Source organism: Dipodomys spectabilis, unplaced genomic scaffold, assembly GCF_019054845.1.
Source record: "Dipodomys spectabilis isolate Male_0828 unplaced genomic scaffold, ASM1905484v1 ptg000002l, whole genome shotgun sequence".
In the NCBI taxonomy this organism is placed as follows: Eukaryota; Metazoa; Chordata; class Mammalia; order Rodentia; family Heteromyidae; genus Dipodomys; species Dipodomys spectabilis.
Window position 1 is genome coordinate 47387473 of NW_024870679.1, and position 16548 is coordinate 47404020.

The window sequence follows — 16548 nt, forward strand, 5'->3', positions numbered from 1 at the left end:
TGTAATGAGTATAGGCATGTTCGAGTATCATGTGCATAGTGCGTTTATGTCTGCATGCAACATAGGTATAAGTGGTATGTGAGTAGGGGAGGACTCTGCCCATATGAACTTTGTGGTGGATGTGACTTGCAAGTGAGAACAATTATGTCTATGGAGATAGCAGATGACCTGGATATGTGGCATAAGCCAACTGTATTGGGTCATTAGGTGACCTGCATAAGGTGTTGTGGCTGAAAGACCCTGTGAGCAGAAGTCTGTCAGGCAGTATTGGCATATTTGGGATTCCCTGCTGAACTCTCTGAGGTGACCTAGACTAAGGTCATTGTCAATTGTTGCGGTACCAGACAGTAGGGGCAGAGCCAAGGGACTGAGTTCATTTCTGTAGAGGTTCCATGCACAGCCGGCTGCCCTGCCCCAATATCTGCAGTCACATCAGGGAAATAAATACAACCTTTGGAAGGCCTGAGGATGAGGCCCCAGCTGGCAGCTTGTATGGACTAAGCACCCCACAAAGTAGTCTGCCATTGACAAGCAACTGAGGCTTCTGGGGCCAATGGCCATGCTGTCCCTGACCAGTTACCTCAGCCTTTCCACTCTGCTGTGGCGTTTCCTGGGCACTCCTGCCAAGGGCACTTGGCTCCACAGCAAATCAGTATCTCTTGGTGACTGAGGCAAGTCTAAGGATTTCTAGGGCCAAGACACACCCAGGCTGCAGATCTCTGCAGGGTTCAATTTTAATTGAGATAGGCCTCTCCCCATTCTACCTCTTTTCTCAGAAGGGACTGCCTCTCACCCCACCAAAGGGACTTCTTAAACAATGTGATCCTATCTATGTCTTTTGCCATACCTCATTATACACTCCATGATGGAGAACTCCTAAACTACCTGCATTTCCCAGAAACACCCTCTTCAGCCACTGCCTAAAATATTCTTCTCTGCTTGGCTAACGTGGGGTTCATGTCTCAAAATTCAGAATAAACATCGACTCTACAGGAGACTTACTGAGGCTGCAGCTTCTAATATCCATTGTCTTGCCTGTCCTTAATCACTGAAGCCTGGATTTTACTGCAACTATAGTCAGCCTGAAATAATAAAAACTCTTTTCTGGGAGCCTATGGCTCATACCTGTAATCTTAGCTACTCAGGAGGCTGAGATCTGAGGACTGCAGTTTGAAGCTAGCCTGCGTAGGAAAGTCTGTAAGACTCTCATCTCCAATTAACCATCAAAAAGTTAGAATTGTGTGTCAAATGGTAGAGCACTAGTCTTGAGTGAAAAAGCATGCTGGCTCTGAGTTCAAGCCTTAGCACTGGCCTGTGTGTGTGCACACACACACCAAAAACAAAAACCCTTTTTTTCCAGAATTCCTGGCAGTTAGGTTGGGCTATGTAACAAATACTGGCAACAGCTTGCAGGCAGAAATGCTTTTGTCTCACTTCTAGGAACTAAATTTATAGGAGATTAAGAATGTCTACCTCCTTCACTCCTTCATCCTGTGGGCTAGCTGGAACACAGATGTGATCATTAGAGCTTAAATAACGGTATTGGACAATGAAGTAGAACATTGTGTTAAGGATGACATAGAATAACAGAGCAATAAAATGAAAAGCATGAAGGATCTGACGATCACAGATCCACCCTACTAGCTCCAGACATGTTATTCCCACACTTCTAACTGGGTATAATGACTGTCATTTGGGGGTTTTGGTCACTTGCCACCAAATAAATCTGGGACTAATGGATTCATTTTTCTTGAACCAGTTACCTTTTCTCTCCTCAGCTCTCTCCCTGTAAAGGCACTCAATGGTAATTGCTTGGTATATCTGCTTAGAAGACTGTAAGGGCACAGGGAAGAACCCACGTCATCTTCCAAGTATGGTGTCTTAGCAACTCCCAAAATGTTATTTGTATGAATAAAAGTATAAAATACACTTTCAGCCATTCAAACATGAATTGGAGTTATTAGAACTTTTTGGAGTTACTAGTACAAAATGAACATTAAAGTAGTGGAAGACATGAGGAAGAGAAAAAGGGGACTAAAGTAGGAGTTTCCCTGGAGCATTATCATTTAAGGTCATGTTGAAGGGAACAAAACTTTTGAATAAGGCTGGGGATCATGGTTCAAAGCCAGCCAAGGAAGGAAAGTCTATGAAATTCTTATCCCCAATCAACTACCAAAAAGCCAGACATGGAACTATGGCTCAAGTGGTAAAGCACCAGCCTTGACCAAAAAGCCAAACAAGAGCACAAGGCTCTGAGTTTCCCAGTATTCTGTCTCTCTGTCTCTGTCTCTGTCTCTCTCCCTCTCTCTCTCTCTTACACACACACATACACACACACAAGATCTAGGCAAAAGGCAGTAGAGCAAGTAGCTGAGAGATCATGTGACCATATGGTTTCTTGGTTTCCTACTGTAGCTCACAGTAAGTTAGGACATGAGTAAAGAATCATCTGGGACTGGCCTAGGAATGTGGCAGGAGAAAGTATTGGCAGGAGTCATGCCAGTCCTATGGATGGAGGGACCAGATGAAACTGGGAAGGACTCTTAGGCTGTGAGAAGACAGAAGGGTAGAGAAACTGTCCTGATGTGTTTCCCAAACCCATCAAGTGACATGGGAGGGAATGTAGGCATGAGATAGTGGAGAGAATTTTAATGTATTTAAGGATGTAACTTATAGTAACTAGTTCATAGAGTGTGTAGGACAAATAAAGTTTACCAAATAGCATTTGTTTGGTTCTGCTGGACTCCAGCCTCTCTCAAATTCCTCAAGAGGTCTGAGAAGCCCATTGACTTTTCATGGATGCTTGGAGAATTAACTCATGAAGCTCTCTCCTTTATCTCATTTCTGCTCAAGATCTCATCTAAGCTAGATGCTGATGGCTCATACTTGTAATCTTAGACTCAGGAGGTTGAGATATTAGATTAAAGGATCAAAGGCAGTCAGGGCAGAATTTTTTTTTTTTTTGTCCGTCATGGGGCTTGAACTCTGGGCTTGGGCGCTGTCCCTGCGCTCTTCAGCTCAAGGCGAGTACTCTTCCACTTGAGCCACAGTGCCACTTCTGGTTTTCTAGTGGTTTATTGGAGAGAAGAGCCTCACAGACTTTCCTGCCCGGGCTGGCTTTGAACCACAATCCTCAGATCTCAGCCTCCTGAGTAGCTAAGGATTACAGGTGTGAGCCACGGGTGCCTAGCAGGGCAGAAAAATTTGTGAGACCCACATCTCCAATTAACCAACCACCAAAAGAAGCCAGACGCTCAAGTGGTAGAGTACTAGCCTTTAGTAAAAAAGCTAAGGGACAATTCCCAAGCCCTGAGTTCAAGAACCAGTATCAGTACACAAAAATAAAATAAAATATCTCAGTGCCGTTGATCCTTCACAATGACAATACCCAATGGGGACGCTATCACAGAGAAGTCCCTTTAGAGAAGACCCATTGCTGCTGCTGTTCCCCTCAACCCCAATATGTTCACTAGGGCTCAAACTTACTAAGGCCCAAGGGCACTGGTGTAAAGGGAAGCTGAGGTCTAGGATTTAAGATTCTAGACTCAGAAGATCTGGCTCTACTGTTTAGCAGCTTTGTGACCTTGTTCAAATAGATCAATTACTCTGAGCCTCTGTTTCTTTAACTGCAGAGAGGAAGATAATAACTTACTTTATGAGCCAAGTGCCAATGGCTCTAGCCTATAAGTCTAGCTATTCAGAAGGCTGAAATCTGAGAATCTCAGTTCAAAGCCAACCCAGGCAGGAAAGTCTATGAGACTCTCATCTCAAATTAACCAACAAAAAGGGGGTATTGGAGCTGTGATTCAAGTGGTAGAGCACCAGTCTTGAGCACAAAAACTCAGGGAGAGTCCTGGCCCTGAGTTTAAGCCCCAGAACCAGCACACACACACACACACACACACACACACACACACACACACACACACACACGTATGGAAACCACTTAGCCCAAGGCTGGCATAGAATATGCAGTTAATAAATGTTGATGATTATGACTTTTGTTATTGTAACCCTTGCATTCATTAACTCGTTTAGCAAAAAAGCTCTAGGCATTCCCCATACCCCCATATGCCCTGCACATCAGGGAAGATGTGTTTCCTACTTTTTCCCAATGTATTACGCAGTTCCTCAGCCCTCTTTGGCTTGGCATATGGGGTTTGCTCTGCCTAGATAGTTCTTCACTCCTCAGCTGCCTGGTGAATTTGCCCTCATGCTAAAACTAATGCTTAGTCTCCTTAAGGCACTTGCCTGGACTCTCCAGGCAGGTCAGATGCCTCCTCTAGATTCCCACATGCCTAGGGTGTTCTCATTGCACAACTCAGTAAGGGAGGAGACAGTCATATAGACCCTCAGAGTTGTGCAACATGGCAACTATTCCCATAATACTCCTGTTCTCTATCATAATTTTTATCTCATTCTTACCATAATGATTTATTTACCTCTTTAGGCCTCCCTCAGACTCTGAACTCCTGGAGCACTCTGGCTGACACATGGTTAGGTTTCAGGAAAAGATCTTGATAAACTTCCTACATTGTAAGTCTTCTAAGCTGGCTGGGGAGACGGAATGAACCAAGACAAAACCAGTGAAGAAGTAACAGGACCAGCAGTTCCCAACCCTGAGGCTTTTCCAAGACAGAGCCATAAGGATGATGCAGTGGTCAGTGGGAATCTAGAGACAGAAAGAATGAGGATGTACTTGAAAAATCAAAGACTCAGCCAGGCACTGGTGGCTCATGCCTACTCAATAGACTGAGATTTGCGGATTGATGTTGGAAGTCAGCCTAGGCAGAAAAGTCTGTGAGACTCTTATCCCCAATTAACTATCAGAAAATCAAAAGTGGAGCTATGGCTCAATGGCTCAACGTGGTAGAATGCTAGCCCTGAGCAAAAAAGGTCAGGGACAGCACTCAGGCTCTGAGTTCAAGCCCCAGGACCGACAACACACACACACACACACACACACACACACACACACACACACACACACAAAACCCAAAGACTCACATTCCAACAAAAAAAAAAACACAAAAAACAAACAAACAAAAAAAACCCCAAAGCCTCACACTTCCAGCTGGGCACCAGTGGCTCATATTGTAATATTAGCTACTTAAGAGGCTGAGACCTAAGGATCACAGTTCAAAGCCAGGCAGAGTAGTAAAGTTCATGAGATTTCCACAACCCTCCCCCGCCCTCGCTTTTTTTTTTTTGCTCATCCTAGGGCTTAAACTCAAGGCCTGGGCACAGTATCACTGAGGTTGGTCCACATTTTACCCACTATCATCCCCACTTGATCCAAAAAGTCGTCAGTTCTCATTGGTAGAAAGACATTGAAAGATCAAAACTGTCATGTCTGCTGGGCACTGGTGGCTCACACCTGTAATCCTAGATACACAGGAAGCTGAGATCTGAGAATTGCAGTTTGAAGTCAGCTGGGCAAAAAAATTTGTATAACTACCAAAAATCCAAAAATCGAGCTGTGTCTCAAGTGGTAAAGTGTCCCTGGGGCACAAAAGCTTGGGGACAGCATCCAGGCCCTGAGTTCAAGCCTGTAGATGGGCACATGCACGTGCATGCGTGCACGTACACACACACACACACACAAACCCAAAACAAACAAACCAAACTGCCATGCCCAGTCTAAGGCAATTGACCATAACTTATTTCTTGTTCCCTCCGTTTTTCCACTTGATACTATTCTAAATTGATTAACAGACATTTGGGTAATGTTCTACTGTTTCAGATCCTGTCGATCTTGTCCCACGTGGCTTGTATATGTGTTTACTGCATAAAGCTTAATGGCTGTTTTTTGCCTGTCATGAACTTGAAAAAGTTGTCTGTTTCTAAAGATCTAAGACAGAGGAATAAAGTTTGGAACTAAGTGTATGTACTTGGGGGTGGTTAGGGCTAAAGGGCAACATCCTGTGAGTAGATGTTGATTGTTTTCCCCTTAGGTTAAGGTATGTGCTGTGTGTATAACGTAAGATCATTGCTTCTTGTACAGTTCCCTGTAGGAATTCCTGTCCTCTCAGTGAAGTCTGGCTTCAGGTCCCCCTGGTGCATGAGGGGACAAATGAGAGGGTGGGGTAAGCAGAGGAGACCAGCCTACCACTAGCAATCTTCCCTGGAGGTCAAGAAAGCACTGGGGAGTGACCAGCCGGAGCACAAGTAGGAGGGAGGGATGGGACCTTGAAGAGAACAAAATGTGGAGTGGTCCATGACAAGGAAGGAGGTGATCAGCGCAAGCAGCTGAGCTCGAGTGAGCCCTGAGAATGGCTTTTTCTGGGAATTGAGAGCTTTGTAGTTGGAACACAAGGTGAGGCAAAGTTTCCAGGAAGGAGGTGGGGAAAGACTCAGACCCGGGCCCTGGCTGTTGTTTCCCTCCCATGCTGTCCCACAAGAATCCCGGCTGTGGGCTGCACCTTGGTTTCCTCACTGTTCTCTGCTCAGCTAACAAGCAGGATGGCCTCTGGTACCTGAGGACACTTTGCATGCAACCTGCCCTGCCCTTCACCCTTCTTCCTGGTGTCCAGGGAAACCCTAAGGCAGCGCAAGGAACTTACTGCTGCCTTTTTGGGGGACTATTCTCCAAGGGTGGAGCAATGCTGAGTCTTCAGGAAGAGTGCAGTCAAAAGGGGGCTTAAAAAGCTGCAACTTAGCCGGGCGCTGGTGGCTCATGCCTGTAATCCTAGCTACTCAGGAGGCTGAGATCTGAGGATCGCGGTTCAAAGCCAGCCTGGGCAGGAGAGACCGTGAGACTCTTATCTCCAATAAACCACCAGAAAACCAGAAGTGACACTGTAGCTCAAGTGGTAGAGCGCTCGCCTTGACCTGAAGAGCTGAGGGACAGCGCCCAGGCCCAGAGTTCAAGCCCCACGACCGACAAAAAAAAAAAAAAAAAGCTGCAACTTGCCTTTCTGTGACATTCCTCTCTATTCCCATCCAGCCAAGCCCAAAGTCTGGAGTTCAGAGACTACACTTTACTGATAAGGTCTAGCACTTTACTGCTTAAGGTCTAGAACCCAATCTAAGTTGGGTAGGGTGGCTTGAGCTTGAATTTCTAACTATATGGGAGACAAAGATTGGGGGAATCATGGTTTAAGGCTGCCATGGGCAAAAAGAAAGTTGAAAGATTCCATCTCAACCAAATGGTTGAGCCTGCCTTTTATCCCAAACTATAGTACAATAGCTCAGTGCAATAGTGCGTGCCTGTTCTTAGCAACACAGAGAAACACAAGTAGGGGGATCACATACCAGGCCAGCCTAGACATACAGCAAGACCCTGTCTCAAAAGTAACTAATGCAGGGGCTGGGAAGGTGGCTCAGTGGTAGAATGCTTGCCTTGCATGCATGAGGCCCTGAGTTCGATTCCTTAGCACCACATAAGCAAAAAAAAAAAAAAAAAAAGCAACTAATACAGGCTGGCAATGTGGCTCAGTGGCAGAGTGCTTACCTTGCATGAGTGAAGCCCTGGGTTCAATTCCTCAGTACCACATACACAGAAAAAGCTGGAAGTGACTCTGGCTCAAGTGGTAGAGAGCTACTGTTGAGCAAAAAGAAGCTCAGGGACAGTACCTAGTAGCTAGTGCAAAGAGGGGGTAGAGGCATGGCTTAAGTAGTAAAACATCTCCAGAAAGTGCAATGCCTAGAGTTCAAGTCCTAGTACTGCCAAATAAGTTTTTTTTTTTTTTGTTTGTTTGTTTTTGTGCTAGTCCTGGGGCTTGAGCTCAGGAAGCAGGTAATTCCTGAGCTCCTTTTTGCTCAAGTCTAGCTCTATACCACTTGGACCACAGCTCTACTATTGCTTTTTAGTGTAATAAGAGATACGAGTTTCATAGACATCTGCCTAGACTTTGAACCACAATCCTCAAATCCCACCTCCTGAATAGCTAGATTCCTGGCTAATTTTTTAAAAATAAAAATAATAAAAACAATTTAAAAATGCAAGCACCAATGGTTCATGCCTGTAATCTTAGCTACTCAGAGAGTTGAGGATTCAACTTTGAGTTCAAAGTCAGCCTGGGTGTGAAAGTCTATGAGACTCTAATCTCTAATTAACCATCAAGCTTGAAGTGAAGGTATGACTCAAGTGGTAGAATGCTGGCCTTATACACAAAAGCTCAGGGACAGTGCCAAATGCTGAGACAGTGAGTAAAAGCCACAGGACTGGCACAAAACAAGTAAATAACAACAAAAACCCAGTCCAGCCCCAAAGTCTAATCCAGAGCCTAGAAACAGAGCCCAGAGATCAAAGCCATTCTGGTGCTAACAACATAGTCTAGTGTAGAATCTAGAGCCCAGGCCAGCCTCAGGCAGCCCAACCCTACTCCAACAATACTCCAAAGTCCAGATCCCAGAACCCAAATGGCAGAACTCAGACTACAACTCAGACAAGTCCCAAAGTCCAACCCAAGCCAAAGACCAGGGCTCAGAACTTAAACTGGTACTCTACCTCATAGACCCTAAGTCTAGAATTCAGTGTCTAGAAGCTATGACCAAAGTCTAGAGCCCAGAGCCGCCAAAGTCTAGCTCAAAATCCATTTAAAAGCCTAGAATCCAGCCAGACTCTATCTTAGCTCTAGAGCTCTTAGTCTAGCCTAGCAGTCAGGGTGGCCTAGAACTCTAAACTCAGCTCGAAACTTAGCTTGAACTCAGGGCCTGGGTACCATCTCTTAGCTTTTTCACTCAAGGCTGCCACTCTACCACTTCAGCCACATCACCACTTCCAGTTTTATTGGTGGTTAATTGGAAAGAAGTGTCTCATAGATATTTCTGGCTTCAAACCATGATCCTCAGATCTCAGCCTTCTGAGTAGTTAGGATTTACAAGTGTGAGTCACTGCCTTAGTAGTTCTTGATATTCTTATTTTTTCAGGTATGGTCTCCTTGGTTCTGCCCAAGTAAGACTGAATCATGTTCTTCTTACTTTTTTTTTTTTTTTTGGTCAGTCATGAGGCTTGAACTCTGGGCCTGAGTGCTGTCCCTCAGCTCTTCAGCTCAAGGTGAGTTCTACTACTTGAGCAACAGTGCCACTTCCGGTTTTCTGAGTATTTATTGAAGATAAGAGTTTCATGGACTTTCCTGCTTGGGCTGGCTTTGAAAGGCAATCCTCAGATCTCAGCCTCCTCAGTAGCTCGGATTACAGGCGTGAGCCACCCTACCGGCTCCCGGTTATGTTCTTCTTACTTACAGTCTCTCTTGTAGCTGGGATAACAGGAGAATATTACCATGTTCAGTTTTTATTGGTTGAGATGGAGTCTCACACTTTGCCTAGGCCGACTTCAAACTATGATTTTCCCAATCTCTACCTCTCAAGGAGCTGGGATTACAGGCATGAGTTCCTGCTCCTGGCTAGTGTCTTCTTCATAAAGCACAGAACTGAGGCTCAGAAGTCACTTATCACTCAGCCCAGGCCTGAAGCCCAGCCCAGAAGGCTTCCCTGGGGAGTGATCCATTGACTCATGGGATCCGATGAATCAGTTTCTTCACCTCTCCACTCAGAGTTCATTCCATGACTCCATTCAACGCTCTGGAGGATGAAGATGCAAGGGCTTTTTCCATCTGAGCCCCATGGCTTACCGACTCCCCATCTACCAAGAGCCCAGTCAGCCCTAGCTGCTCAGTGTTCTTCACTCACCATCATCATCACACTTCCATTGAAATATGGATACTGGGTCTCAGTAACAGCATCTTGGTGTCTTAATAGCCAATGGGCACTTTTCACACAGTTCCAACATCTCTAGAGGTGATATAAGTCATTCTGTGAACTGCAGCTATGTTATGGGTTATTCAGCGCTATGTGGTAATACAGTTCGTTCTTTGAACTGCACACGTGTCATGAGTGGTTTAGCTCCAGGAAAAAGTCTTGCTCTAGCCCCAGCCCCCTGATTGTTCCACCTTACTTGCTTTGCTCCTGCAAACATACTTTTGATAGGTTTAGCTCCTCTACCAATCATGTGATTTTTGCCATAATAAGCTTTGTATTAACCACATTTGAGGCTGTGAATTCTTTTGGGACATGAGTCTGCAGTTGCCAGCTGTATAATAAAGACTCCCGATACACCCTCTCAAAGTGTAGCTTCTCTGTATCTTGCTGATCAAATCCCTGTATAACACGATGATGTCTTAGGTATTCCTTTTGCCTCACATGCTCTTGCCTGTCTCAGGAACTCCTACTCATTCTACAGGGCTTGACTCCATCATCACCTCCTCTGTGAAGCCTTCTGACTTCCACCTCTCAAATCAAATCTAGTATTCTCAATTCTAGGTACTCAGAGCTCCATTAGGCCTTTGCCACCTCATTGGGTCACATTCTGATTGTATTGTATTTGTCTCTACAACTAAATGTGACCTCCTCCAAAGGACAAGATTGCTTCATGCATCTCTCTTTCTGGATAGGACCAGGGAAGGCTTAACAACTGCACTGACAAGGCCACTTTGATACTTCCAAGCATCCTTTTGTGCCTTTCAAAACCCTGTCCCTGGGGGGCTGGGAAGGTGGCTCAGTGGTAGAGTGCTTGCCTTGCATGCATGAGGCCCTGGGTTCCATTCCTCAGTACCACATAAGCAAAAAGAAAAAAGCTGGAAGTGGCACTGTGGCTCAAGTGGTAGAGCGCTAGCCTTGAGCTGAAGAGCTGAGGGACAGTGCCCAAGCCCAGAGTTCAGGCCCCACGACTGGACCAAAAAAAACAACAACAAAAAATCCTCTGTCCCTGCCCTATATGGCCTCTGTAGTATGTTTATTTATTTGTATGGTTTGATTTGAATTGGCTTGGTTTTTGAGACAGCATCTTTCGCTATCTCAAGCTGGTCTTGAACTTGTGATCCTGAGTCTTGGGAATGTAAGTGTACATCAACACACCTGGCTAAAGCTCCTGCATTTATTTTTTCATTTGTGACAATTACTTTATTTATTATTATTATTATTTTGGGTCCAGTCGTGGGGCCTGAACTCTGGGCCTGAGCACTGTCCCTCAGCTCTTCAGCTCAAGGCTAGTGCTCTACCACTTGAGCCACAGCGCCACTTCCAGCTTTTTCCTTTTTGCTTATGTGGTGCTGAGGAATCGAACCCAGGGCCTCAGGCATGCAAGGCAAGCGCTCTACCACTGAGCCACCTTCCCAGCCCGACAATTACTTTATATACACAACAGAAAATATTTTTCTTTTCTTTTCTTCTTGGTCGGTTGTGGCACTTGAACTCTGGGCCTGGGAATTGTCCCTCGGCTCTTCAGCTCAAGGCTAGCGCTCTACCACTTGAGCCACAGCACCACTTCCAGTTTTTAGAATGGTTTATTGGAGTTAATAGTCTCATGGACATTTCCTGCAAATACTGGCTTTGACCCACGATCCACAGATCTCAGGCTCCTGTGTAGCTAGGATTACAGGCGTGAGCCACCAGAGCCCCACTTGAAAATATTTTTCTTGAACAATACAATTGGCTAATATGGTTGCCATCAAGTTACTGGAAAATTCTTTTTTCTTTGGTGACATTAGATATTGAACTGCTCATTCACTTGCACCACAGCTCTAATCCTTTGCTTTTAGTCTGATTTTCAGATAATGTCTCTCAATTTTGCCCTAGACTTGCCTTACACTTCCATCCACCTACTTCTGCTTCTTAGTAACTGGCACTAGCTTGCTTTTTTTTTTCCCCTACCCATTTCCCTATGATTCTGTGCCCTCCTCCGAGCTTCCCTCTTATGTGCACATGTATACACCATATGTGGGGTCAAGAACATAGAGTCATCAAAAACAATGCGACAAATTAAGAAGAGGTCCTTTGTTTCTTTTTTTTTTTGGGGGGGGGGTCCGGTAGTGGGGCCTGAACTCTGGGCCTGGGCGCTGTCCCTCAGCTCTTCAGCTCAAGGCTAGCGCTCTACCACTTGAGCCACAGCTCCACTTCTGGCTTTTTTCTTTTTGCTTATGTGGTGCTGAGGAATTGAACCCAGGGCCTCGAGCATGCAAGGCAAGCGCTCTACCACTGAGCCACCTTCCCAGCCCCAGGTCCTTTGTTTCTTGAGTCCTGTTTACTTTGTCCTATCTCGTTGTGTTTTGAATTTAGCATCCACATATCAGGGAGACCATGTGCCTAGCTTATTTCGCTCAACATTTGTTCTAGTTCCATCCATTTCCCTGTGAAAGCCATTATTTTGTCCTTTTTAATGGCTGCATAATATTCCATTGTGTATAGGTACCACAATTTTTTTTTTTTTTTTGTCGGTTGTGGGGCTTGAACTCTGGGCTTGGGTGCTGTCCCTCAGCTCTTCAGCTCAAGGCGAGCGCTCTACCACTTGAGCTACAGCGCCACTTCTGGTTTTCTGGTGGTTTATTGGAGCTAGGAGTCTCACGGTCTCTCCTGCCCGGGCTGGCTTTGAACCGCAATCCTCAGATCTCAGCCTCCTGAGTAGCTAGGATTACAGGTGTGAGCCACCAGCACCCGGCTAGGTACCACAATTTTTGGATCTATTCATCTGTATTGGGGGATCTGGGTTGTTTCCACATCTTGGCTATTGTGAACAGTGCAATAAACTGCAATAAATATGGAGGTGCATGTGTCCTTAGCTCCTGCATTTCACTTAAATCTTAAAACATAAGAAATCACCATGTCTTCTCAGAATGTGTTACACCCTGCCAATTAGACAAAAGTTAAAGGAAGAAAATGATCATTTGTTGACAGCTACCTGTAAGTGTTTTGTATACAGATGTTATCTTGTTGGGATACTGTTAAGCTTATAGATCAGATAAACAAGACTCAAAGAAGTTGTGACCTGCCCAAAGTCATACAGGTAGTCATTGATTGAACTAGACTCAAACCCTGATGAACCTGATCCAAATCCAAGCTCTGACATTCTCTTTCTTTTTCTCTGTCCCTCTGTCTTTGTCTCTCCGTGTCTCTCTGTGTCTCTTTCTCGGTGTCTGACTCTGTCTCTGTCTCTCTCTTTCTCTCTTGCCAGTCCTGGGGCTTGAACTCAGGCCTGGGTACTGTCCCTGAGCTTCTTTTTTATCAAGGCTAGCACTCTACCACTTGAGCCATAGTGCCATTTCTGGTCTTTTCTGTTACGTGGTACTGAGGAATTGAACCTAGGGTTTAATGCACGCTAGGCGAGCACTCTACCACTAAGCTACATTCCCAGCCCTCTGCCATTATCTCTTGCTCTTTAACTCAGGGCTTGGGCCTTGTCTCTAAGCTTTTTTTTTTTTTTGGGGGGGGGGGGGTCAGTTGTGGGGCTTGAACTCAGGGTACTGACCCTGAGCTTTTCTGCTCAAGGCTAGTACTCCACCACTTTGAGCCATAGCTCCACTTCCGATTTTCTGGTGGTTAATTGGATATAAGAGTCTCACACAGACTTTCCTGCCTGAGTTGGCTTTGAACCTCAGTCTTCAGATCTCAGCTTCCTGAGTAGCTAAGATTATAGGTATGAGCTACCAGCACCCCAACTGTCCCTGAGCATTTTTGCTCAAGGTTAGTGCTATACTCCTTGAGCTACAGCTACATTTCTGGCTTCCTAGTGATACTTGGAGATAAGAGTCTCACATACTTTCTTGCGTGGGCTAGCTTCAAACTGCAATCCTAAGATCTCAACTTCCAGAGTAGCTAGGATTATAGGCATGAGCCACTTACACCATCTCTTGCTCTTAATTAATATGAGATCACAGCATTATCTTCTAGAATGTGGGGCCAGTCACTAAAAGCCAGAGATCCTGGCTTGCCAAAGTAGAGATGAGAAACAGAAATCACAAAGAAATTACACACTGAGCTAGTGCAGATGGATAAAAACAAAGCCCAAAGAGTTGGGCAGGACTCCAAGTGTGCCCCAAGCCTTGTTCTACTCCCGTCAAACTGACCTGAGTCCAGTGAGCTGGCAAGACCTAAGGCAGGGCACCTCCTTTTAGAGGTGGTGTGAGTATGAGGAGTGTAGAGTTCTGGCCAGCCAGGAAGGGAGAAGTATTTGTCAGGCCAGTAATCCCCACCCTCTCCTCTGAAGTTAGACTTTGGGATCTTTCCCAAGGAGTTTCTCACCTGATCTCATGGGCCATCTGGTAGCTTTTCCAGTGCTGCCTTGGACAGCGTGGCCCTTTGAGCCAAGAGTGACATCATCTAGCTTCTTCTCCATCATTCTTATGCCTCCTTGGCAGTCAGGGTAGAGCTGTCATGTTCTTCTAGGGAGAAGGTCTTTGAACTTGGGAGAGTGTGGGATGAAAAGACCCTGACATACTGCTTGTTGTTGATGCACACAAGCTAACCCAAATAATAACTCGGCATTCCCTATGCCCTTTTGTCCCTGAGAACTAAGGCTCATAAGTCAGATCCATTGCCCTGCCCAGCCTGAAGCCTAGCACAGGAGTCTGTGGAACAAGCTATTGCATCATGAAATCAGGCAAATCAGACCTTGAACTTAGGGCCTGGGCACTATACTTTTACTTTTTCACAAAGGACAGGTGCTCTGCCTTCCATCTTTTTGCTAGTTAATTGAAGATGAGTCTAATGGACTTTTTCTGCCAGGACTGGCTTCAGAGCACGATCTTCAGATCTCAACCTCCTGAATAGTCAGGATTATAGATGTGAGCCACCGGTACCTGGCAGGTAAATCAGTCTTGAGGCCTCTCCCATTCCACAATTGCCCAACCAATAGGCAAGGCAAAAATTGGCAGCCTGAAGTTGCTTCAAGGACCCTTGGATACTTCCTCCTTAAAGAGCCTCTCTTGGGATCCTGAAGGGGCCCTCTTTCCTATTTTCTGCTCTGTCTCCTTCTCACAGGACAAACAAAGGAACAAGATTGGGAACATGCAGTGGCATCCTCATCCCTGCGGTTATTCCAGGAAGCCCTGCTCCAGGCACTTCCCTCGTTAGCCTGGCCCTTCCCTCGTTAGCCTGGCCCTTCCCTCGTTAGCCTGGCCCTTCCCTCAGAAGAACCACCACCCGAGATATAGATATGCTGGTGGCTGCCAAGCCAAGTGGGGCTTGGTTCTTTTTCTCCAGAAATCAGGGTGGTAGATCTGCCAGTTAGAGACTAAAGAGATCTGTCTCACCATTGGATGACAGACTGCAAACTACCTCCACCTGGCAACAATGGTACCCAGCAACACTTTGGCGCAGCAGTCATATCCTAGCATCAGCTCTTCGCTAGCTCCGCCAGGTAATCCTGTCCCTGCAGCGTTCCAGATGTAAATCTTCCCTCTTAACTATTTACAAGCAAAATTTCTCCCCTCTAGCCCACTCTGGCTTTACTTGGTGTGGTTTTGCCCAGGACATGAGTAACGAGGACGATAACAATAAGAAACCATTTGTATATGTGTCTGGGGCTTGAACTCAGTCAGGGCCTCAGTGCTGTCCCTTAGCTTTTTCGGTTCAATCCTAGCATTCTACCACTTCAGTCACAGCTCTATTATCCAGGAAAAAAAAAGCTGGTTATTTGGAAATAAAGAATTTCTCTGACGCTGGGCGCCGGTGGCTCATACCTGTAATCCTAGCTACTCAGGAGGCTGAGATCTGAGGATCACGGTTCAAAGCCAGTCTGGGCAGGAAAGTTTGTGAGACTTTTATCTCTGATAAACTACTCACAAAACTGGAAGTGGCGCTGTGGCTCAAGTGGCAGAGTGCTATCCTTGAGCTGAAGAGCTGAGGGACAGTGCCCAGGCCCAGAGTTCCATGACCAAAAAAAAAAAAAAAAAAAGGGCTGGGAAGGGGGCTCAGTGGTAGAGCTCTTGCCTTGCATGCATGAGGCCCTGGGTTCGATTCCTCAGCACCACATGAGCAAAAAGAAAAAAGCTGGAAGTGGCGCTGTGGCTCAAGTGGTAGAGCATTAGCCTTGAGTTGAAGAGCTGAGGGACAACACCCAGGCCCAGAGTTCAGGCCCCACAACTGGACCCCCCCCCAAAAAAAAAAAAAAAAAAGAATTTCACGTACTTTCCTGCCCAGGCTGGCTTTGAACTGTGTTCTTTATATCTCTTGAGTAGCTAGGATTACTGAAACCACTAGTGCTTCACTCAAGAAACTATTTTTTTGGTCATGGAGCTTGAACTCAGGGCCTGGGTGCTGTCTCTGAGCTCTTTCACTCAAGGCTAGCACTCTACTACTTTGAGCCACAGCACCACTTCTAGCTTTTTCTGTTTATGTGGTACTGAGGAATTGAACCCAGGGCTTCATGCATGCTTGCCAAGCATTCTACCACTAAGCCACATTCCCAGCCCCAAGAAACCTTTTTTTTTCTTTTTTTTAATCAGTTGTGGGGCTTGAACTCTGGGCCTGAGCTCTGTCCCTGAGCTCTTCAACTCAATGCAAGCACTCTATCTACCACTTAAGCCACAGCGCCATTTCCAGTTTTCTGGTGGAAAATTGGAGATAAGAGTCTCACGGATTTTCCTTTCCAGGCTGGCTTTGAACTGCTATCCTCAGATCTCAGCCTCCTGAGAAGCTAAGATTAAAGACATGACCCACCAGTGCCCGGCAAGAAACAAAAATTGTAAATACTTATTACTCTGTGCCAAGCACACTTTGCAAAGAATAGCCCTATATGATACATGATACACATGTGTGTTTGGGGGGGAA